A 24,251-nucleotide genomic window follows, 5' to 3' on the forward strand; every position below is an offset into this window, starting at 1 on the left:
CAAAAAAAAAAAAAAAAAAAAAAGTGATTTAACATTAACCACTGAAAATTCCCTTAACCTAGCAGGTTTCCTAATGAGGGATTTAAATCTTAATTACCATACAAAGGTCTGACCAGACCTAGGAGGAACTCCCGTCAGGACAGGACAATAGATGGGTCCTCCCAGGTGATTGAGGAAAAAAACACACACACAATACGTATTAAGTAATTAATAGGGAAACTCTTGTAGAAGCAGAGTTAGGAAAATTGCCTAATAATTGGTCTGCTCAAAGGTGCGAGCTATTTGCACTCAGCCAAGTCTTAAAGTACTTACAGAATCAAAAAACTCTATCTCAATCCTGACTTAAAAGGTTACCTATACCCTCTCTGAAATGAATTTGCATAAGAACTGTTGTTTATGGGAGTGCATCTTGATGGGGCAGCTTGGTTGTTATGAAATACTCAGGAACCCAGCCCAGCTCTAGAACTCACCCGAGTGCAAATGCAATGTTGGGCACGCTGGTAAAAAACCACTAGAATCCAGGAGCCCGGACCCCTTTGTTTGTGGTCAAGAAAGGTGGGAAAACAGGTGCAGCACTGCCACGTGGGTGAGCATAACTAATCCGATGAGCAGAGGTCCGTGGGTGGTTTTGCACCCTGGAAAGCAATAAGCATTAGGACCATAGAGGACACTCTAGGACTAATGCTCGTCAGGAAATGACTAGGGGTGCTGGCATTCCTATGTTCTTTTTTCAGATGGGAAATGTTCCCTCCAAGGCAAAAACACCCCTAAGATGTATTTTGGAGAATTCGGCCCAGCCAGAGCACATGTACCTTTTTCCCTCTCAGACTTAAAGCAAATTAAAATAGACCTAGGTAAATTCTCAGACAACCCTGATGGCTGTATTGATGTTTTACAGGGTTAGGACAATCCTTTGATCTGATATGGAGGGATACAATGTTACTGCTAGATTAGACATGAACCCCAAATGAGAGAAGTGCCGCCATAACCGCAGCCTGAGAGTTTGGCGATCTCTGGTATCTCAGTCAGGTCAATAATAGGATGACAACAGAGCAAAGAGAATGATTCCCCACAGGCCAGCAGGCAGTTCCCAGTGTAGACCCTCACTGGGACGCAGAATCAGAACATGGAGATTGGTGCCACAGACATTGCTAACTTGAGTGCTAGAAGGACTAAGGAAAACTAGTAAGAAGCCTGTAAATTATTCACTGATGTCCACTATAACACAAGAAAAGGAAGAAAATCCTACTGCCTTTCTGGAGAGACTAAAGGAGGCAATGAGGAAGCATACCTCTCTGTCACCTGACTCTATTGAAGGCCAACTAATCTTAAAGGATAAGTTTATCACTCAGTCAGCTGCAGACATTAGAAAGAACTTCAAAAGTCCACCTTAGGCCTGGAGCAAAACTTAGAAACCCTATTGAACTTGGCAACTTCCATTTTTTATAATAGAGATCAGGAGGAGCTGGCAGAACGGGACAAACGGGATAAAAAGAAGGTCACCACTTTAGTCATGGCCCTCAGGCAAGCAGACGTTGGAGGCTCTGGAAAAGCGAAAGGCTGGGAACATCGCATGCCTAATAGGGCTTGCTTCCAGTGTGGTCTACGAGGACACTTTAAAAAAATTGTCTGAATAGAAATAAGCCACCCCCTTGTCCACGTCCCTTATGTCAAGGGAATCACTGGAAGGCTCACTGCCCCAGGTGACGAAGGTCCTCTGAGTCAGAAGCCACTAACCAGATGATCCAGCAGCAGGACTGAGGGTGCCCGGGGCAAGTGCCAGCCCATGCCAAGCACCAGCCCATGCCATCACCCTCACAGAGCCCTGGGTATGCTTGACCATTGAGGGCCAGGAGGTTAACTGTCTCCTGGACACTGGCACAGCCTTCTCAGTCTTACTCTCCTGTCCCGGACAACTGTCCTCCAGATCTGTCACTATCCGAGGGGTCCTAGGACAGGCAGTCACTAGATACTTCTCCCAGCCACTAAGTTGTGGCTGGGGAACTTTACTCTCTTCACATGCCTTTCTAATTATGCCTGAAAGCCCCACTCCTTTGTTAGGGAGAGACATCCTAGCAAAAGCAGGGGCCATTATACACTAGAATTAGGAGAAGGAAAAAGGGTAAATATATATACAGACTTTAAGTATGCTTACCTAGTCCTCCATGCCCATGCAGCAATATGGAGAGAAAGGGAATTCCTAACTTCTGAGGGAACACGTATCAAACATCAGGAAGCCATCAGGAGATTATTATTGGCTGTACAGAAACCTAAAGAGGTAGCAGTCTTACACTGCCAGGGTCATCAGAAAGGAAAGGAAAGGGAAATAGAAGGGAACTGCCAAGCGGATACTGAAGCCAAAAGAGCCACAAGGTGGGATCATCGATTAGAAATGCTTATAGAAGGACCCCTAGTATGGGGTAATCCCCTCCAGGAAACCAAGCCCCAGTACTCAGCAGAAGAAATAGAATGGGGAACCTCACGAGGACATAGTTTCCTCCCCTCAGGATGGCTAGCCACTGAAGAAAGAAAAATACTTTTACCTGGAGCTAACCAATGGAAATTACTTAAAACTCTTCACCAAACCTTTCACTTAGGCATTGATAGCACCCATCAGATGGCCAAATCATTATTTACTGGACCAGGCCTTTTCAAAACTATCAAGTGGATAGTCAGGGCCTGTGAAGTGTGCCAAAGAAATAATCCCCTGCACTTCAAGCTATACGTTTCAATCCCTTTATCTTTAACCGCCTTGTTAAGTTTGTCTCTTCCAGAATTGAAGCTATAAGTTCCTCAAATGGAGCCCTAGATGCAGTCCATGACTAACCTCTACCGCAGACCCCTGGACTGGCCTGCTAGCCCATGCTCCAATGTTGATGACACTGAAGGCACCTGTCCCAAGGAAATCTCAACTGCACAACCCCTACTATGCCCCAGTTCAGCAGGAAGAAGTTAGAGTGGTCGTTGGCCAACCTCCCCGACAGCACTTGGGTTTTCCTGTAGAGAGGGGGGACTGAGAGACAGGACTAGCTGGATTTCCTAGGCTGACTAAGAAGTCCTAAGCCTAGCTGGGGAAGATGACCAAACCCACCTTTAAACACTGGGTTTGTAACTCAGCTCACACCCAACCAATCAGGTAGTAAAAAGGGCTCACTAAAATACCAATTAAGCTAAAAGCAGGAGGTAAAGAAATAGTCAAATAATTTATCATCTTAGAGCACAGGGGGAGGGACAATGATTGGGATATAAATCCCAGGCATTCGAGCAGGGAGGGTCAACCCCCTTTGGGTCCCCTCCTCTTGTATGGGAGCTCTGTTTTCACATTATTAAATCTTGCAACTGTACACTCTTCTGGTCCGTGTTTCTTCCGGCTCGAGGTGAGCTTTCGCTCACTGTCCACCACTGCTGTTCGCCGCTGTCACAGACCCACCGTTGACTTCCACTCCTCCAGATCTGGCAGGGTGTCCGCTGCGTTTCTGATCCAGCGAGGTGCCCTTTGCTGCTCCCATTTGGGCTAGAGGTTCACCATTGTTCCTGCACGGCTAGGTGCCTAATTGAGCTGAACACTAGTCGCTGGGTTTCATGGTTCTCTTCCGTGACCCACAGCTTCTAATAGCGCTATAACACTCGCCACATGGCCCAAGGTTCCATTCCTTGGAATCGGTGAGGCCAAGAACCTCTGGTCAGAGAACAAAAGGCTTGCTGCCATCTTGGGAGCTCTAAGAACAAAGACCCACCCGTAACACCTTGTTGAGGGCAGCATTTCACAATTCTGAAGTGCACTCCCTTGTCAGACCACAGGCTTGTTCATGGTGGACTTGAGCAGATTAGGTGTTTTGTTTTGTTTTGTTTTGTTTTGTTGACAGAGTTTTTCACTGGAGTGCAGTGGCACTATCCCCTCTCACTGAAACCTCTGCCCCACGGGTTCAAGCGATTCTCCTGCCTCAGCCTCCCAAAAACCTGGGTCTACAGGCGCCCACCACCACACCCAGCTATTTTTTGTGTGTGTTTTTAATAGAGATGGGGTTTCACCATGTTGACTAGGCTGGTCTCGAACTCTTGACCTCAGATGATCCACCTGACTCAGCCTCCCGAAGTACTGGGATTAGAGCAGATGAGGTTTTAATTGTGCTATGTGCTGGATAATGGATAGCACTATCTGAGATATGGTTGGTATGAGGAGGGAACAACAGTGAGGCACTCCTCAAGATTTGCAGATGAGAATGAGAATCGCTAGAACCTAGGGTAGGGAGGATGCAGTGAGCCAAGATTACACTACTGTACTCCAGCCTAGGCAACAGAGCGAGACTGTCTCAAAAAATAGAAATAAAAAAAATTTGCAGATGAGAAAATGAGCCACTCTCTGAAGGTTATTCTAGCAAGATTTCAATGCAAAGGAGGGAATCAGTTATCTCTTGGAGTAAACTAGGAGGCTGTAAATGAGCAATCAAAGAGATTGGGCCCCTCGAAGATGCTCTGTGAGTATTTTGGGGGAGGCAGGACTGTACTGAAGTTGTAATTTAGTAAACAGAGATCAAATCCGTTTTTTTCTGGAGAAAGATGTGAGAACAAAAACAGGTAGTTACGTCATTTTATACGGATAGTAGGTACCATCATTTGAATACGGCCCCTCCAAAATTCAGATGTTGCCAAAGTGATAGGATTTTTGTTTTGTTGAGACAGGGCCTCACTTTTTTGCTCAGACTGGAGTGTAGTGGCGTGATCTTGGCTCACTGCAACCTCTCTCCCCAGGCTCAAGTGACCCTCCTGCCTCAGCCTCCTGAGTAGATGGGATTACAGGTGCACACCACTACTGCCTGGCTAATTTTTGTATTTTTAGTAGAGACAGGGTTTCACCATGTTGGCCAGGCTGCAAAGTGATAGTTTCAAGAGGTGGGGACTTTAAATGGCAATCAGGCCGTAAGAGCTCCTCCCTCAGGTTTGGGATTAAGTGCCTTATAAAAGAAGCTTCGGGCAGTATTTGGTTAATTTACCCTTCCACCTCCCCTCCAGAGGATGAGGCCCTCACCAGACAACCAAACCTGCCAGTACCTTAACCATGGACTTCCCAGCCTCCCAAACTGTGAGAAATAAATTTCTGTTCTTTTTAAGTTGCCCAGTCTAAGGTATTCTGCCATAGCACACACAGACTAAACCAGTAGGGCATTAATCTTCTGTGCTTGGATCCTACAGCTATCTGTCCTTGCTAGGATTGCAGGTGGACCCAGAAATCTTAATCAAATTAGTTTTCTGTGTTGTATATCCGGTTAAGGTAACTTGAATGATCAGGCCACCTGACTGTTTTATTTATTTCTGTAAATTATTGTTATTTTCTTAATATTTTTAAAATTTATATTAAGAAAAATTTCAGGCTGGGTGCAGTGGCTCACGCCTGTAATACCAGCACTTTGGGACGCTGAGGAGGGTGAACTACCTGAGGTCAGGAGTTCAAGACCAGCCTGGCCAGCATGGTGAAACCCTGTCTCTGCTAAAAATACAATACATTAGCTGGGCATAGTGGCTCATGCCTGTAGTCCCAGCTACTGGAGAGGCTGAGACCGGAGAATCGCTCGAACCTGGGAGGCAGAGGTTGCAGTGAGCTGAGATCACTCCATTGCACTCCAGCCTGGTCGACAAGAGCGAAACTCTGTCTCAAAAACAAAAAGAAAGAAAGAAAAAATTTCAAACACACAAAAGTGGAGAAAATAATACAATTACTATATATAATTAATACTGTGAAATACCCTATAACTAGATTTAATCATTATAAAGACTTTCCTATACTTGCTTCACTTTCTCCCACTTTTAAAAACTAAACTAAACTATTTTAAAGAAACGTAAACAAATTTATAGAAAAAAACAACTCCATTAATAGGAACAGACACTTCAAAAGAAGACATACATACGGCCAACAAGCATATGAAAAACAACTCAACATCCCTGATCATTAGAGAAATGCAAATCAAAACCACAATGAGATACTATCTCACACCTGTCAGAATGGCTGTGGTTAAAGTAAAAATGTAACAGGTACTGTCAAGGCTTTGGAGAAGAAGGAATGCTTATACACTGTTGGTGGGAGTGTAAATTAGTTCAACCATATGAGAAACAGTGTGGTGATTTCTCAAAGATCTAAAAACAAAACTACCATTTGAACCAGCAATCCCATTACTGGATATACCCAAAGGAATATAAATCATTCTATCGTAAAGACACATCCACACATATGTTTGTTGCAAGACTATTCATAATAGCAAAGACATGAAATCAACCTAAATGTCCATCAATGGTAGACTGGATAAAGAAAATATGGTATATGCCGGTCGCGGTGGCTCAAGCCTGTAATCCCAGCACTTTGGGAGGCTGAGACGGGCGGATCACGAGGTCAGGAGATCGAGACCATCCTGGCTAACACGGTGAAACCCCGTCTCTACTAAATATACAAAAAACTAGCCGGGCGACGTGGCGGGCGCCTGTAGTCCCAGCTACTCGGGAGGCTAAGGCAGGAGAATGGCATAAACCCGGGAGGCGGAGCTTGCAGTGAGCTGAGATCTGGCCACTGCACTCCAGCCTGGGCGGCAGAGCAAGACTCCGTCTCAAAAAAAAAAGAAAGAAAGAAAATATGGTATATATACACCATGGAATACTATGCAGCCACCAAAACGAGTGAGTTCATGTCCTTTGTAGGGACACAGATGGAGCTTGAGCCCATTATCCTTAGCAAACTAATGCAGGGACAGAAAGCCAAATACCACATGTTCTTACTTATAAGTGGAAGCTGAATGATGAGAACACATGAACACAAAGAGGGGAACAACACACACTGGGGCCTACTGGAAGTTGGAAGGTGGGAGCAGGGAGAGGATTACGAAAAATAACTAGTGGGTAGTAGGCTTGTAATACCTAGGTGACAAAATAATCCATATAACAAACCTCCACGACAAGAGTTTACCTGTATAACAAACCTGCACGTGTACTCCTCAACTGAAAATAAAAGTTAAAAAAAAAAGAAAAATTTGAAACATACAAAAGTATTCTAGGGTTTTAAATAAGTAAAAGGAAAAAAGTGAAGAAAATAATATGATGAATATATATAAGGTATAATGAATAGTATGAAATACCCTATAACCATGTTTATCATAATCAAGATTTTCTTACACTTGCTTCACTTTCTCCCACTTTTAAAAACTAAACTATATTAAAGAAAATCCTAGATCCCTCCCTACTGCCATGGTGTAAATGTTTCTGTCCCCCAGAATTCATATGTTGAAATCCTACCCCACCGAGGTGATATTAGGAGGTGGAGCCTTTTTGGAGACAATTAAGTCATGGAGACAGAGCCCTCATGAGATAAGTGCCAAGATCTCAAGAGGTCCCTAGCCCCTTATACCATGTGAGGACAGAGGGAGAACACAGCCATCTCTTAAGCAGGAAGCAGACCCTCACCACACATGGAATCTGCTGGCACCTGGATCTTGGACTTTTCAGCCTCCAGAAATGTAAGCAACATATTCCTGTTGTTTCTAAGCCACCAAGTATATAGTATTTTGTTGTAGCAGCCCAGGCTGACCAAGATAACCATTTACTTTAGTATGGATCTCTAAAACATATAAACACTTTCTTGCATACTCACAATATTTCTCTTTGTATTTACTAGCTTTTGTAAGCTAGGTTAGTGGGAGATGAAGGCACTCTCAGGCTGTTAATAAAAATCAAGTTTCAGAGTCTGATTTCACAATGAACTTTACCAAGGTAAAGGCCACTTTGTGAGGACTCTTCTAGTCACCAGGATTCCTCTTTCTGAACATGTTTTAATGATTGAACAACAATCCAGGTCCCCCTTGCTTTTCACATGTACAAGCCTATACACACTTGTGTGCACATGCATTCATCATGCACACTGATATGGTTTAGCTCTGTGTTCCCATCCAAATCTCATCCCATTATCCCCACATGTCAAGGACAGGACCAGGTGGAGGTAATTGAATCATGGGGGCCATTTCCCACACGCTGTTCTCATGGTAGTGAATGAATTCTCATGACATCTGATGGTTGCATAAGCATCTGGCATTTCCCCTGCTTGCACTCACTCCATCCTGTTGCCCTGTGAAGAAGGCACCTGCTTTTTGCCTTCTGCCATGACTGTAAGTTTCCTGAGGCCTCCCAAGCAATGTGGAACTGTGAGTCAATTAAACTTCTCTCCTTCATAAATTATCCAGTCTTAGGCATTTCTTCATAGCAGTGTGAGAACAGACTACTACATACACACAAACACATGGAAAACCAAGGGAAAAAATGAAGTAAGCCAGGTGTGGTGGTTCACGCCTGTAATTCCAGCACTTTGGGAGCCTGAGGCCGGCGGATCATCTGAGGTCAGGAATTCAAGACCAGCCTGGCCAACATGGTGAAACCCCATCTCTCCTAAAAACACAAAAAATTAGCTAAATGTGGTGGCACGTGCCTACTCAGGAGGCTGAGGCAGGAGAATCGCTTGGACCCAGGAAGCGGAGGTTGCAGTGAGCCGAGATCACACCATTGCACTCCAGCTTGGGCAACAAGAACAAAACTCTATCTCCAAAAAAAATAAAAAATAAAAAAATAAAAAAAAAAAGAAGTAAACCCCTCTTAAGCCCAGTAAATCAGTTTAATCAGTTTAAAACTTTTAATAAAGCCATAACTTGGTGGCCGGCGGCAGTGGCTCAAGCCTGTAATCCCCAGCATTTGGAGGCTCAAGACGGGCGGATCACGAAGGTCAGGAGATCGAGACCATCCTGGCTAACATGGTGGAAACCCCGTCTCTACTAAAAAATACAAAAAAAAAATTAGCCGGGAAAGGGGTGGCGGGCGCCTGTAGTCCCAGCCTACTCGACGAGCTGAGGCAGGAGAATGGCATAAACCTGGGAGGCAGAGCTTGCAGTGAGCTGAGATCCGGCACTGCACTCCAGCCTGGGTGACAGAGAGAGACTCCGTCTCAAAAAAAAAAAAAAAAAAAAGCATAACTTGAATCTACTGTCACAATTCTGATAGGCTGTTGAGATAAGTGGGGATTCTACCTACACAGAGAACACAAAATGCAAAGGTTAACATCTATGTTGGCTGATTATTTATTTATTTTTTTTGAGATGGTCTTGCTCTCAAGACCTGATTCGAGTCAGAAACTTGATGTTTTTGGCAGCCTGAGAGTTGGCAGCCTGAGAGAGCCTTTATCTTCCACTAACCTAGCTTGCAGTGAGCTGTCATCATGCCAGGCTGGAGTGCAGTGACTCAGTCATAGCTCACTGCAGCCTCAACCTCCCAGGCTCAAGTGATCTTCCTGCCTCAGCCTCCCAAGTGGCCAGGACTACCACATCCATATGCTGCACCACCATGTCCATATGCTGGCCAATTTCTAAAAGTGGCTTGAAAAAAAGTAAACAGAATATCAGAGATACAGGAAAGTATCAGCTTCTGGAGAAGGGAACTGAAAATCATAAGGTACCACAAACAGGCAGCATTTCATGCTAGGGCAAAATTCTGTTGGTTTTGCCTTATCATTCCTATCTTGCTGTGTAAGAATCTCAATGTCTTCCCCTGCCTTCCCCCATCATACTCATGTGCCCAGGTGAATGACTTCATAGGAAGTTCCTTCCTTTCCCTTCCTTTCTCTTCTCCGTCCCTACCCTAATCTCCCAACCCGCCAATGCCTCTTCCACTAACTCCACAATGTCTTCATTTTAAAAACTATGGATGCATTTCTTTGGCCTAAGACATGCTTAGCACATAGTATAGCATCTGGTATAGACTCTTAAGGAATATTGAATGGATGGGTGGATGGATAGATTGATGGATAATTACTATTTTCAATACAAGGATGATACTTCAAGACCTACCCAACTTCTGATGGAAGTGCACAAGACATTGAGGGGCCATTGGCAAAATTGGGTAACTGGTCATAACAACTGGACGTACATTTAGGAGGTTAGAAAAGTAAAAATATGACACACATACCCTCCCCACCACCACTATGAACCAACAAGCATAAGAAGAGGAAAAACGTCAGAGTGAAAAGACAATGAGCACTTGACTCATACAAACCTGATACAAATCTTGATTCCTAACTGTATGACTTGGAACAAAATATTTATAAAATTTCATTTATTCTATGTACACAATGGGAACAATAGTGTCCACTATGCAGGACTGTTATAAGGATTATATTAAATAGCGGGCTGGGCGTGGTGGCCCACACCTGTAATCCCAACACTTTGGGAGGCCAATGTGGGTGGATCACTTGACGTTCAAGACCAGCGTGGTCAACACGGCAAAACCCTGTCTCTACTAAAAATACAAAAAAATTAGCCGGGCGTGGTGGCGCATGCCTGTAATCCCAGCTACTCAGGAGGCTGAAGCTCAGGAATCCCTTGGACCTGGGAGGTGGAGGTTGTAGTGAGCCTAGATTGTGCCACCGCACTCCAGCCTGGGTGACAGAGTGAGGCTGTCTCAAAAAATAATAATAATTAATTAATTAATTAAATAGTGTATGTAAGGTTCCTAACACAGTGGGCTCAAAATATTAAAATTGTTATTACATGACAATATTTATTATCATTTAGAAATTTATAAAGGGAACCTAGGAAATTATGGTTCATTTGTGAAATAGGCAAGTTAAATAAATAAAATTAATTTCAGAGAAGACTGTCAAGATGATATCTTCAAAGAGAAAATTTGACACATTTCTGTTAGGTTTTTACATTTTTAAGTGGTTAAAAAATGGAAAAGTAGATAAAGAACAGCTTAGTATTATTCACCTAGAAACCTTAATAAAACCTTGGACAGGTTTCCAAAGGACAGGCTAATAACAAGAGTTGTGTGAAAGTGAAATATTTTGTGAGGCAATAAGGAACTAGCTCAGAAGCAAAAATAATGGGTGGGGCCTGTTGATTCAAGGTAGGGGAGGGAAGTAGAGGCCCAAGTGACAGTTCCTGGGAAGGCAGCAGATATATGAAAGGTATAGGTAGTCACATCTCTAATTCTGGATTTATCGATGGAAACTGTGCAGTTCTCAACAGAAAGATGGAGACCCGTGCACTTGGGAGAATCTGGGCAAGTGATATTTAGGTGTCAGGCACCCACAGAATGGACCTCAATAAAAGGAAGGGAGAAGGAGACTGATGTTAATCTAGTAGTGACTAGATAGGGCCATGTGCCAGACACATTATCTCATTTAAGTCACCATAACCCGGCCGGGCGCGGTGGCTCAAGCCTGTAATCCCAGCACTTTGGGAGGCTGAGTCGGGTGGATCACAAGGTCAGGAGATTGAGACCATCCTGCATAACACGGTGAAACCCCGTCTCTACTAAAATACAAAAAACTAGCCGGGCGAGGTGGCGGGCGCCTGTAGTCCCTGCTACTCCGGAGGCTGAGGCAGGAGAATGGCCTAAACCCGGGAGGCGGAGCTTGCAGTGAGCTGAGATCCGGCCACTGCACTCCAGCCTGGGCGACAGAGCAAGACTCCGTCTCAAAAAAATAAAAAACAAAAAAACAAAAAAGTCACCATAACCCAAAGACACTAGTTATGTTATTACCTCCATTTTACATAGAAGGACACTGAGGCTCAAAGAGATCTTATAATTCGTCTAAGTTCACTCTGCTAGTAAAGGGAGGGAACTGTCATAGGCATCAGTGCCCCAGGCAGCAGGCTGTGGCCTACTGGGGTGCTTGTTGACCACCTACTCTGTGCCAGGCACAGTGCCAGGTGCAGAAGATACAGTGGTGTGCAAAGATACAGTGTCCCACTCTCTTGGAGCTTAGAGTCTAATGAGAGTTAGTAGCAGCCATTAGTCAAATAATGCCACTAATGAAGATAACATTACAAAGTGAAACATGTAACAAATGGACTCATCCAGACTTGGGGCATGATGTGTACCATAGAGGAGAGTGGCTCTAGAGAGCTTACATAATTAACTAGCTAAAGGAAAGATGAAGAAAGGCATTCCAAGTGAGGAAACTGCACATGAAAAGGCCTGTGGTCAGAACCCCAGAAAACATAAGTTTAGCGCAGGCACAGCTCAGAGGAAGGCAAGTGCCTGAGCTGAGGGTAGAGGCATGGAAGAGGTTGGAGACACAATCAGATTTCCATTTTGAAAGGTCCTGTGAAAGTGGCTCCATTTTCACAGGAGCCACTAAGAGGCTTGGACAGCCACAAGCAAGCACTCTGGTGGGTTCCGGGGCTCCAGCTATACCCGACCCAAACAAAGGCAGTTGGTGGTATAAATACTGCCACCTTAATAGTACATTTAAGGACAAGGCACAGTGGCTCATGCCTGTAATATCAGTACTTTGAAAGGCTGAGGTGGGTGGATCACTTGAGGTTAGGAGTTCAAGACCAGCCTGGCCAACATGGTGAAACCCTGTCTCTACTAAAAATACAAAAATTAGCTGAGCATGAGGCTGGGCGCGGTGGCTCTCGCCTGTAATCCCAGTACTTTGGGAGGCCGAGGCGAGTGGATCATGAGGTCAGGAGATAGAGACCATCCTGGCTAACACAGTGAAACCCCTTTTCTACTAAAAATGCAAAAACTTAGCCAGGCATGGTGGCAGGTGCCTGTAGTCACAGCTACTCAGGAGGCTGAAGCAGGAGAATGGCGTGAACCTGGGAGGTGGAGCTTGCAGTGAGCTGAGATCGTGCCACTACACTAAAGCCTGAGTGACAGAGTAAACTCTGTCTCAAAAAAAAAAAAAAATAGCCTAGTATGGTGGTGGGTGCCTATAGTCCCAGCTACTTGGGAGGCTAAGGCAGAAGAATTGCTTGAACCCAGAAGCTGAGGTTGCAGTGAGTAAAGATTGTGCCACTGCACTCCAGCCTGGGCAATAGGGTGAGAGTCTGTCTCAAAAGAAAAACAAATAAAAAGAAAAATAAGAAATAAAATAGACCAGGTGCTTTTGCTCACACCTGTAATCACAGCACTTTGGGAGGCTGAGGTGGGTGGATCACGAGGTCAGGAGTTCAAGACCAGACTGGCCAACATGGTGAAATCCCGTCTCTACTAAAAATACAAAAATTAGCCAGGCATGGTGGCAAGCACCTGTAATCCCAGCTACTCAGGATGCTGAGGTAGAGAATTGCTTGAACCCAGGAGCACTGGAGGTTGCAGTGAGCCGAGATGGCACCACTGCACTCCAGCCTGGGCAACAGAGTGAAACTCTTATCTCAAAATAAGTAAATACATAAATAAATACATAAATAAATTTTAAAAGCATTGGGAAGTGAGGATTGATGAAACCAAGAGCCTAAGTCTCAGGCATCTATGCTAGGAAAGGACACACTAACATGTGTAATGATCCGGAGGAGAGCATATGCGATAAAACCTCTAACAACACTTCTACACAGATAGGTCTAGATCAAGGATCAGTAAGTGCTGGGCCAAATCCCACCAGTGCTTGTTTTTGTACAGCTTGCAAACTAAGAATGGTTTTTACATTTTTAAGTGGTTGAAAAAAATGGAAAGAAACTAATATTTTGTGACACATTAAAATTATATGAAAGTCACATCCCAGTTTCCATAAATAAAGTTTTATTGGAACACAGCCATGCTCATTTGTTTACTCTCCCGTTGGCTGCTGCTACAAGGCAGAGTGACTGACTGACACCTGAGGATTGCTGCAAAGCTAAAATTATTATTATTATTACTTTTTTTTTTTTTGAGATGCAGTCTTGCTCTGTCACCCAGCCTGGAGTGCAGTGGCGCGACCTCAGCTCACTGCAAGCTCCGTCTCCCGGGTTCACGCCATTCTCCTGTCTCAGCCTCCCAAGTAGCTAGGACTACAGGCACCTACCACCACGCCTGGCTAATTTTTTGTATTTTTAGTAGAGACGGGTTTCACCATGTTAGCCAGGATGGTCTGGATCTCCTGACCTTGTGATCCGCCTGCCTCAGCCTCCCAAAGTGCTGGGATTACAGGTGTGAGCCAGCGTACCTGGCCTAAAATTATTTTTTTAAAAGAACAAGAAACAGCATTATTCAAATACTGAATTATATTTTTTCCAAGTCTTCTTAGTTTGTTTTGAAATGGATCATCTCCTGCCAAACAAAACTACAGAATATATCTTGTGTCTGTCACACATATGCCTACTCTCTGTTTTGCTAAGAAAGAGGTGTTTAATCCTCTTTTCTTTCCCACAGAGAAATGCAACAACTGCTACCATAAGAAGACCTGCAGACCAATAGTGGTGGAATTGAAATTATTTATTATGTGGACTTCTACAGAAAAAGTCTGCCAATCCCTGAGCTAGATAATCAGAAGAGCCTATAAATCTGACCATGTGATCTGACAATTGACAAATGAGCACTCGTGGGAGCAAGTGCAAAATAATGCACTTTGAGATAAAAATATCCAAACTATTTACGAAAGGAAGACAGGCCTATGAGCTTTGAGGTCACAACTCAGGACTAAACACAACTGGGAGGATTAAAGGCAGTTAGAGTAGTAGTACGTGAGTGTCCTCCCCTAAATTATAAGAATCAGTACACAGTAGAGGGGTTGGTTATCTGTGGGCCTCACCTGATGTGGGCCTGGGGAAAAATTTCCAGGAAGACTAGACTAGGATTTTGCACTTTCACTTAAAAATTACACATAGGGGCTGAGCGTGGTGGCTCACGCCTGTAATCCCAGCAATTTGGGAGGCCAAGGCGGGCGGATCACGAGGTCAGGAGATCAAGACCATCCTGGCTAACACAGTGAAACCCCATCTCTACTTAAAAAATACAAAACATTAGCCGGGCATGGTGGTGGGCCTCTGTAGTCCTAGCTACTCTGGAGGCCTCAGCAGGAGAATCACTTGAACCTGGGAGACAGAGTTTGTGGTGAGCCGAGATCGCGCCACTGCATTCCAGCCTGGGCAACAGAGCGAGACTCCGTCTAAAAAAAAAAAATTACACATAGGAAGAGGCAGAGGTTGCAGTGACCCCAAATGACACCACTGCACTCCAGCCTGGGCAGCAGAGCAAGACCCTGTCTCCAACCAACCAACCAACCTTTTTCTCCTTTCAAAACCTTTGCTGTAGGCTGGGTGCGGTGGCTTATGCTTGTAGTCCCAGCACTTTGGGAGGCTGAGGCGGGCGGATCACCTGAAGTCAGGAGTTCAAGACCAGCCTGGCCAACATGGTGGAACCCCATCTCTACAAAAATACAAAAATTAGCCAGGCATGATGGCGGGTGCCTGTAATCCCAGCTTCTTGGGAGCCTGGAGTGGAAGACTCGCTTGAACCTGGGAGGCAGAAGTTGCAGTGAGCCGAGATTGTGCCATTGCACTCTAGCCTAGGTGACAGAGGGAGACTCTGTCTCAACAAACAAACAAACAAACAAAAACCTTTGTTCTAGCTCTAAGGTAACTTGGCTCCTCATATCACTGGTCCTGTGAAGGGGGCCATCCAGGGAAATGGCAAAGGTGTATTCCCCCAGGATTATGAAGATAACCACAACAGTAATCCACCCAGTCTCTCAGGGCAGTTGTTTAGCATGCACTCGTTTCCCCAGCCTGACCCACAGGTGTCATTTCAACACCTGCAAAGCTGCAGAACTGACCTGGGACCTTGGTGGCTCTAGCAGGGTTCTGGCCATGGGGGCCCTGCCTGGATGTGGCTGGCCTCCCTCTTGGACAACTCTGACCTCTTCCATTTTCATGTACAGGAGTCACATCCAGAGTTCCCTGAGAAGACATACCCAGACCAGTGTGCTGCAGGAACCAAAAGGAACAAGGTATGTTTCCCAAGTAAGATTCTCTCCCCACCCAGAAAAGACTCCGCCAATATCAGGGTCCCAGACCCTAATCTAATGCCCAGGTAAATTAGTTCCAGTAAACTGAAAGTCCCATGTCCTGGGAACCCCGCTCAGTCCCAAGCAAACCAGGTTGGTCACCTGCCAGAGAGGTTCCTCACCTGCCAGAGAGGTTCCTCATTTACAACAGGCCTCTTATCCTGCTGTTCCCCAGGGCCCACCTGGGGCTGCTCCACAGTTTCTGCTGCCCCAAGTCCAGCACTCAGAATATTCAGAGCTGCTCCTTCTTGGGAAGGGGAGAGGACAGCATGGGCTGAGGGGGTCACTGGGGATAAGATTGGGATCAGAGAAGATCAGGAGACTAAGGAGAAGGGGTTCCCAAGGAGCCCTAGCTGTTAGACAGTTGAATCTAAGACTCCTGTCTTTAATATCTGCTTGTGCTTCTGTTCATACAATGAGGATTAAACAGTTACTGGAATCAGGAAAGTTTTTCAGCATTTACATTGTTTAGGGATAAGGCTGCTTTAAATCCTATTGTAAATGAACCGAATGTAAATTATCCAAATATAAGTAACAAAGAAGAGGGTAAATTATTTAAGTTATTTAAATTATCCAAATATAAATAACAAAGAGGTAAAACTTTGTTGGTCACTATAAAATAGCTGTAATAACTACAGTAATTTATATGTAATTACCATGGGGCATAGGGATTATGAGACACTGCATCATGCATATCATACACCAAGCTCTTTGTGATAAAGGCAACAAATTCTGCTCCATTGTGTGTGCTCTTGTGGTCAGCTTAAAATCACCAAAGGTAAAATTTGGCTTAGTCGTGGGTTTTTGCTTCAGGGAACACAGGCAGTTCAATAGCAGGTGAACTTGTTACATTTGATTCTGGGAGGACCGACATAAAGATACCTCAAAAAAAAATTAATGTCATCTTTATTTATAAGGGAATTCTGGGAAAACTTCAAAGCACTTTGCAGATTTTAATCTAATTAATTCTCACAATAACCCCTCAAAGGAGTTTATACAATGGCCTTCATTGTTTGAAGCCACAAGTTACTAGAGGCCACAAAAGAGTCACTTTGTCTGCAGTTGCTTCTTTGTTCTGGCTTGATTCCTAAATGTTATAATGTTCTTTGAAATAGATATAGTATAAATATGAACTATGAGTGTATTAATAATCACTGATCTTATAAGACACATTGATATCACCACTTAGAAAATTCCTCAGAAACGGCCTTACACTCCAGCTTAAAGAAATAGAAATGTTTATGTTAAAGGAGAATTTAAGGTTATGGATAAACTCTCTCTGATTAAAATATTTGCATATATTTGTCCATAAGTATTTACAGGGTTCCTGCTGCAAGTATGAGGTCAGACGCTATGGATGCAAAAACAGCTTAGGATAGGAATGAAGTAACAATGTGTGGTGGAGTTCTAAGTAAGTTCTAAATAAGTCAGAATGTGTCATTAATAAACCAAGGACTGGGTTTAGCAATCCTAAGAAGAGACAAACGAAGTGGAAAGTTCTTTTTTGAGACAAGAGTCTTGTTCTATCACCCAGGCTGGAGTACAGTGGCACAATCTCGGCTCACTGCAACCTATGCCTTCCAGGTTCAAGTGATTCTCATGCCTCAGCCTTCCGAGTAGCTGGAATTACAGGGGTACACCACCACGCCCGGCTAATTTTTGTATTTTTAGTAGAGATGGGGCTTCACCACGTTGGCCAGGCTGATCTTGAATTCCTGGCCTGAAGTGATCTCCCTGCCTCGGCCTCCCAAAGTGCTGGGATTACAGGGGTGAGCCACCACCCCCGACTGAGAATTCTTGATGATTGGCATTTGTCCATACCCTTGCTTTGTAGTTTAGTTCAGGTGGCATGGTCTTTAATGTCTCTTTCTGGTAAAGTGGTGAAGGAAGATGTTTTCATATACTGTAGCAGGACGAGCAGCAGACAAAACTCCTCAGACACCGAGTTAAAGAAGGAAGGGGTTTCTTCGGCCCGGGGCATCGGCAAGACTTCTGTCTCAAGAGCCTAGCTCCCCGAGTGAGCAAGTCCTGTCCCTTTTATGGGCTCACAACTCTAAGGGGGTGCATGTGAGAAGGTCGTGATTGATTGAGCAAGCAGGGGGTAGTGACTGGGGACTGCATGCAGGGATAATTAGATCGGAACAAAACAAGATAGGGATTTTCACAGTGCATTTCTATACAATGTCTGTAATCTACAAATAACAGAACCAATTAAGTCAGGGGCCGATCTTTAACTGCCGGGCCCAGGGTGCAGCGCCGGGCTGTCTGCCTGTGGATTTCATTTCTACCTTTTAGTTTTTACTTCTTCTTTCTTTGGAGGCAGAATTTGGGCATAAGATGATATGAGGGGCCAGGCGCGGTGGCTCAAGCCTGTAATCCCAGCACTTTGGGAGGCCGAGATGGGCGGATCACGAGGTCAGGAGATCGAGACCATCCTGGCTAACATGGTGAAACCCCGTCTCTACTAAAAAATACAAAAAACTAGCCGGGTGAGGTGGCGGGCGCCTGTAGTCCTAGCTACTCGGGAGGCTGAGGCAGGAGAATGGCGTGAACCCGGGAGGTGGAGCTTGCAGTGAACTGAGATCCGGCCACTGCACTCCAGCCTGGGCGACAGAGCGAGACTCCGTCTCAAAAAAAAAAAAANACATTATTTTCCACTTTTTACAGACAAGAAAATAAGCTGAACAATTATTAATATTACACTGCTAGGGATCACAGTGAATGGATTACAAAATTAGAAACTGAATCAGGTTCTCTGAGTTCTCTTGTGGTGCTCCTGTCTATGGTGAAACTCCCAATGCATTTCCAAGTTCAGCCTTCCACCCTCAACTTTAAGCTCCTCCAGTCCAGTCACCACCTCAGGCTCTGGGGCTGGTATCCTAACACTCAAAACCCCTTCTCATCTTGGATATCCTACTCCTGCTAATTTCAGCCAGATATGCTTAGAGAAATCCATAGGGACATTTACTTTAAAACTAAGGGTCTCAGTTTGGCCAGGCACGGTGGATCATGCCTGTAGTCCCAGCGCTTTGAGAGGCCAAGGCAGGCAGATCACCTGAGGTCAGGAGTTCAAGACCAGCCTAGCCAACACGGTGAAACCCCATCTCTGATAAAAATACATAAATTAGGCTGGGCGCGGTGGCTCACACCTGTAATCCCAGCACTTTGGGAGGCCGAGGCAGGCGGATCACGAGGTCAGGAGATCGAGACCATCCCGGCGAACATGGTGAAACCCCGTCTCTACTAAAAATACAAAAAAAAATTAGCTGGGCGTGGTGGCAGGCGCCTGTAGTCCCAGCTTCTCGGGAGGCTGAGGCAGGAGAATGGCGTGAACCAGGGAGGCGACGGAGCTTGCAGTGAGCGGAGATCGCGCCACTGCACTCCAGCCTGGGAGACAGAGCGAGACTCCGTCTCAAAAAAAAAAAAACCAGAAATTAGCCAGGCATCGTGGCACATGCCTGTAGTCCCAACTACTTGGGAGGCTGAGGCAGGAGAATTGCTTGAACCCGGGAGGTGGAGGTTGCAGTGAGCCAAGATTGTGCCATTGCACTCCAGCCCAGGCAACAAGAGCAAAACTCTGTCTCAAAACCAAACAAAACAAAATAAAAACAAAACTAAAGGAAAGCAAAATACAAAGCTATGAATACAATGAACTTGACTTCATTTCGGTTTTGGCTGACAGGTTGGTTTGCCTTACAGGGTAGATAGACTCTTGACCCTCTCCTTTATCTCCTCCCTGTCCAAAAGGGGGCCTTTGCCATCTTTGGGCAATTCTCTTATCTATTTTGGGTCCTTCTCCTTCTCTTTCTCCTCCCTGGGAGAAGGTATTAAACTGAAACTCCAGTCACTCTGTCAGAGGCACTGAAACCAGAGCAACTCCATCTCGAATAGGGGCTAGGTAAAATAAGGCTGAAACATACTGGCTTCATTCCCAGACAGTTAAGGTATCCTAAGTCACAGAATGACATAGGAGGTCAGCACAAGATACAGATCTTAAAGACCTTGCTGATAAAACAGGTTGCAGTAAAGAAGCCAGCCAAAACCCACCAAAACCAACATGGCGATGAGCATGACCTCTGGTTGTCCTCACTGCTACCCTCCCATCAGCATCATGCCAGTTTACAAATCCCATGGCAACGTCAGGAAGTTACCCTATATGGTCTAAAATGAAGAGGCATTGCCCGACACAGCGGCTCATGCCTATAATCCCAGCTCTTGGCAAGGCTGAGGCGGGTGGATCACATAAGGCCATGTATTGGAGACCAGCCTGCCCAACATGCTGAAACCCCATCTCTACTAAAAATACAAAAATTAGGCGACCTGAGCAACAGAATGAGACTCTGTCTAAAAAACAATAAATAATAAAAAGGGGAGGCATGAATAATCCAGCCCTTGTTTAGCATATAATCAAGAAATAACCATAAAAATGGGCAACCAGCAGCCCTCAGGGCTGCTTTGCCTGTGGAGTCACCTTGCTTTATCCCTTTACTTTCTTAATAAACTTGCTTTCACTTTACGAATTTGTCTCAAATTCTTTCTTGTACAAGATCCAAGAACCCCTCTCTTGGGGTCTGGATCAGGACTCCTTTCTGGTAACAACTCATAGAAGGAATAAACAATTACACTCACTGTAGTTGTGTATCACATCACTAACCCTTGTTCCATGCATTCAACAGCTTTCATCCCCTCCTGAAGAAGGTAAGGGGACACATTCTAAAACATCCTATGGGAACCTCCTACGGCCACATACTCCAATAGAGATGCATTCTCGGGATGGGGAATATGCAGAATTTGAACCTCAACCAAGGAGCACCTTCTCCCATATTTCAATTTTAGAAAACTTTTCCACTTGCTTTTTGCTGATTTTCAATGGGGATTTCACAGGATGATACTGAAGTCTCAAGGTTCTGGCAAATCATTGATATGCGAAACAGGGATCTCTCCTGACATGCTTCGGAGACTAGATGCTTTTCTGTAGATCGTTCCACTTTGGGCAGAAAGAAACTGAGCAGATAGTGTAGGGTAATGGTTAAGAGATTGAGCTCAGAAACAAAGCTGATCCAAATTGAGTTCTTGCTCTGTTTGCTAATTGCATGATCCTGACCAAGATACTTAACCTCCCTGAGACTCTATGTCTTCATCTACATAAAAAAATAATAGCTTGGGGCACATGTCCTCAGGACCTCCTGAGGCTGTGTCAAAAGTAAAAAAAAAAAAAAAAAAAAAAAAAAAGGAAAATAAAAATATAATAATAATAGCTGGCATTGATTGAACACATACTGTGTGCTAGGAATTACGTATGCTAAGTTTTACATGCTTTACCGGCATTATCTTATTTAATCCTTACTACAACCCTTGTGAAGTGGGTACTATTATATCCATTTTACATGTAAGAAAATTGAAGCAAACAGAGATTAAATAGTTTGCCAGAGACCATAGACTATAAGTGGTGAGGCCAGGACTCAAACACAATTTGTCTGACTCCAAGACCCATGCTTTCAATCACTACCTTCATCACAGCGATGTGGTAATGATTAAATTAGTTAATGTAAGTCAGGTGCCCTCATAGTACCTGGCACACAAGCCTTAAATATCCCAGCTATGATATTATTTTCAGTAGGTTTTTTGTTTGTTCGCTTGTTTGTTTTAATGAGATGGAGTCTTGCTCTGTCACCCAGGCTGGAGTGCAATGGCACAATCTCAGCTCACTGCAACCTCCGCCTCCCAGATTCAAGAGATTGTCCTACCTCAGCCTCCCAAGTAACTGGGATTACAGGCACCCGCCACCACAGCCGGCTAATTTTCTTTTTTTTTTTTTTATTGAGAGGGAGTCTCGCTCTGTTGTCCAGGCCGGAGTGTAGTGGCATGATCTCGGCTCACTGCGAACTCTGCCTCCCAGGTTCAAGCAATTCTCCTGCCTCAGCCTCTTGAGTAGCGGGGATTACAGACACGCACCACCACGCCCTGATAATTTTTGTATTTTAGTAGAGATAGGGGTTTCACCATGTTGGTCAGGCTTGTCTTGAACTCCTGACCTTGTGATCTGCCTGCCTCAGCCTTCCAAAGTGTTGGGATTACTGGTGTGAGCCACCACACCTAGCCCTAATTTGTATTTTTAGTAGAGACTGGGGTTTCACTATGTTGGCCAGGCTGGTCTCGAACTCCTGACCTCAGGTGATCTGCCCACCTCAGCCTCCCAAAGTGCTGGCATTACAGGCGTGAGCCACAACAACCAGCCATTTTTTTCAAGAGATATGTGAACCAGAAAACAAATTCTGACACAGGAAATTTTGTGTCTATCCCGTTCAACTGTCCCAAGGTATGTGTTTTGCAATTCAGTTGACAGGCTTCTGCTGTTGCCTAAATCTGCATATTATGAGTTGCCTGGTTGAGAGACTAGCTAAATGGCTGGCAACCTTTTCCATCTGACATGCAAAGAAGTTATTCAGGCTAGGCTTGGTGGTTCGCACCTGTAATCCCAACACTTGGGAGGCTGAGACAGGAGGATCGCTTCAGCCCAGGAGTTCAAGACCAGCCTAGGCAACATAGTGAGACCTGTCTCACTAAAATAAAAAATAAATAAATTCTTCAGACTAGAAAACCATATGAAGTCTCTTAAAAAAGAATGACCTACTGAGCAATAGCTAGCAAACAGAATTGCAGGCAGTACCGAGATTATAGGTGGGCACTGTTACAAAAGTTCATTTGTCTATTGTTAAAAACTCTGAGTGCATAGAAATAAGGTTGCAAATTGCAGTTACATTCCAAGCCTGTTTGCAGAAGTCTATGTATTTAGCCCATTTTGAAGCTCAATGATAGAAATCATGCCACTAGTCTGAGGACAGGCTGAGAAACAAGAGCCCATGTGATAAAGGAATAAGAAAAGTGTCTTTCCTGGTATAGAGGAAAATTGATACGTAACATATTAGTTATCTATTGCTGTGTAACGAAGTATCTCAAAACTTACCATCTTAAAACAAACATTTCTTATCTCATGCAGTCTCTGTGAGTCATCTGCGAATGGCTTAGCTGGGTGGTTCTGGCTCCGGATCTCTCGAGGTTTTAGTTAGCACTGCCCAGTCTATAGTTATCTGAAGGCTTAGCTGGGACTAGAGGGTCCACTTCCAAAATAGTTCACTCACATGGCTGTTGGCAAGAGGCCTCAGTTCCTCATCACACAGGCCTTTCCACAGGGCCGCTTGAGTTCCTCGTGACACAGTAGCTGGCTCCTCCTAGTGCAAGTGATCCAAGTGTGAGGATAAGGAGGCAGCTGCAATACCTTTTATGACCTAGTCTTATAAGTCACACAGAGTCACTTCTGCCATATTCATTATAGGACACATGCAACTCATTTAGTGCAGTCCACGCTCAATAGGAAGGAAATTAAGCTCCACCTCTTGATGGATAGAGTATCACAGAATTTGTGGATATACTTTAAAATCACCATATAGAGTTTCTGCTGTCCTCCCATCACTTTCTCCAGGTACCCAGTGAGAAAAATAATAAAAACAAACCGGGATGCAGAACTGCAGGCCTATTCAACAAAGCTTGCTGTAAGTACCCCAAACAATCCACACTCTTGCCTTAACTTTTCTTAAAAACATCTATCCACTTTCCTTTAATGGAATCTTGTTTGAAGGAGTTATACTAAAGAGAAAATGATCCTACACTCCTAAAATACTTTCTTTATTAATTTGTATCTCTCATTAGAATTTCACACAGTATAACAAAGTGAAATTCAAAACAACTACAAAAAAACCTACTCCCAAACCCGGTGGATTAAAATATTTGGAGTTAGGAAAGCAACTCCCAGTAAGATTTCTCCTTTCAGCTGATTATTACCAGAGTGCCCTGGTTAACTGGGAAATAGTTTTCCCTTTCTGGTCTAGGAAACATGGAATCTCTGATCTAGGTTTCCTACCTTGATTCCCATGGCTGCAGCTCTGTAGAAAGATGGTGGACATTTAAATCTGAGGAGTCATATTTAAAGGAGTTTATTTCTTGCATCTGAGGCATACAAGATTCTAAAGTGCCATTTCAATCTTCAGAGGAAAATGATGTTTCATGTGACTTTTTATTGTATTTCTTGTAACTTGAAATTTGGTAATACATGTGGACTGTTATAAAAATACAACATTCATAAACGCTGGATAGGCTGGGTGCAGTGGCTCGTGCCTGTAATCCCAGCACTGTGGGAGGCCAAGGTGGGCGGATCATGAGGTCAGGAGATCGAGACTAACCTGGCTAACACGGTGAAACCCCATCTCTATTAAAAATACAAAAAATTAGCCGGGCGTGGCAGTGTGCGCCTATAGTCCCAGCTGCTGGGGAGGCTGAGGCAGGAGAATGGCGTGAACCCGGGAGGCGGAGCTTGCAGTGAGCCGAGGTCGAGCCACTGCACTCCAGCCTGGGCGACACAGTGAGAGTCAGTCTTTAAAAAAAAAAAAAAAAAAAG

The 24,251-nt window shown here is 44.4% G+C and overlaps 1 protein-coding gene across 3 annotated transcripts in view; it reads right to left on the reverse strand.

The window, feature by feature from the left end:
- The window catches only part of BLOC1S6 (biogenesis of lysosomal organelles complex 1 subunit 6), a 90,664-nt gene extending 67,636 nt beyond the window's left edge, over nt 1-23,028 (reverse strand). The window contains exons 1-2 of one of the 3 annotated variants that reach the window (XM_017872816.1): nt 22,764-23,028; nt 15,566-15,689 (exon numbers count right to left, since the gene is read on the reverse strand). The gene's annotated coding sequence lies outside the window, so the exon portion shown is untranslated. Of the gene's footprint in view, nt 1-15,565; nt 15,717-22,763 lie in introns of all 3 variants that reach the window. The other 2 variants (XM_017872817.1, XM_017872819.1) reach the window with 2 other exon arrangements.
- Nucleotides 23,029-24,251: the final 1,223 nt, after the last annotated feature.

This window comes from Rhinopithecus bieti, unplaced genomic scaffold (assembly GCF_001698545.2).
Source record: "Rhinopithecus bieti isolate Rb0 unplaced genomic scaffold, ASM169854v2 scaffold_6945, whole genome shotgun sequence".
Classification (NCBI taxonomy): domain Eukaryota; kingdom Metazoa; phylum Chordata; class Mammalia; order Primates; family Cercopithecidae; genus Rhinopithecus; species Rhinopithecus bieti.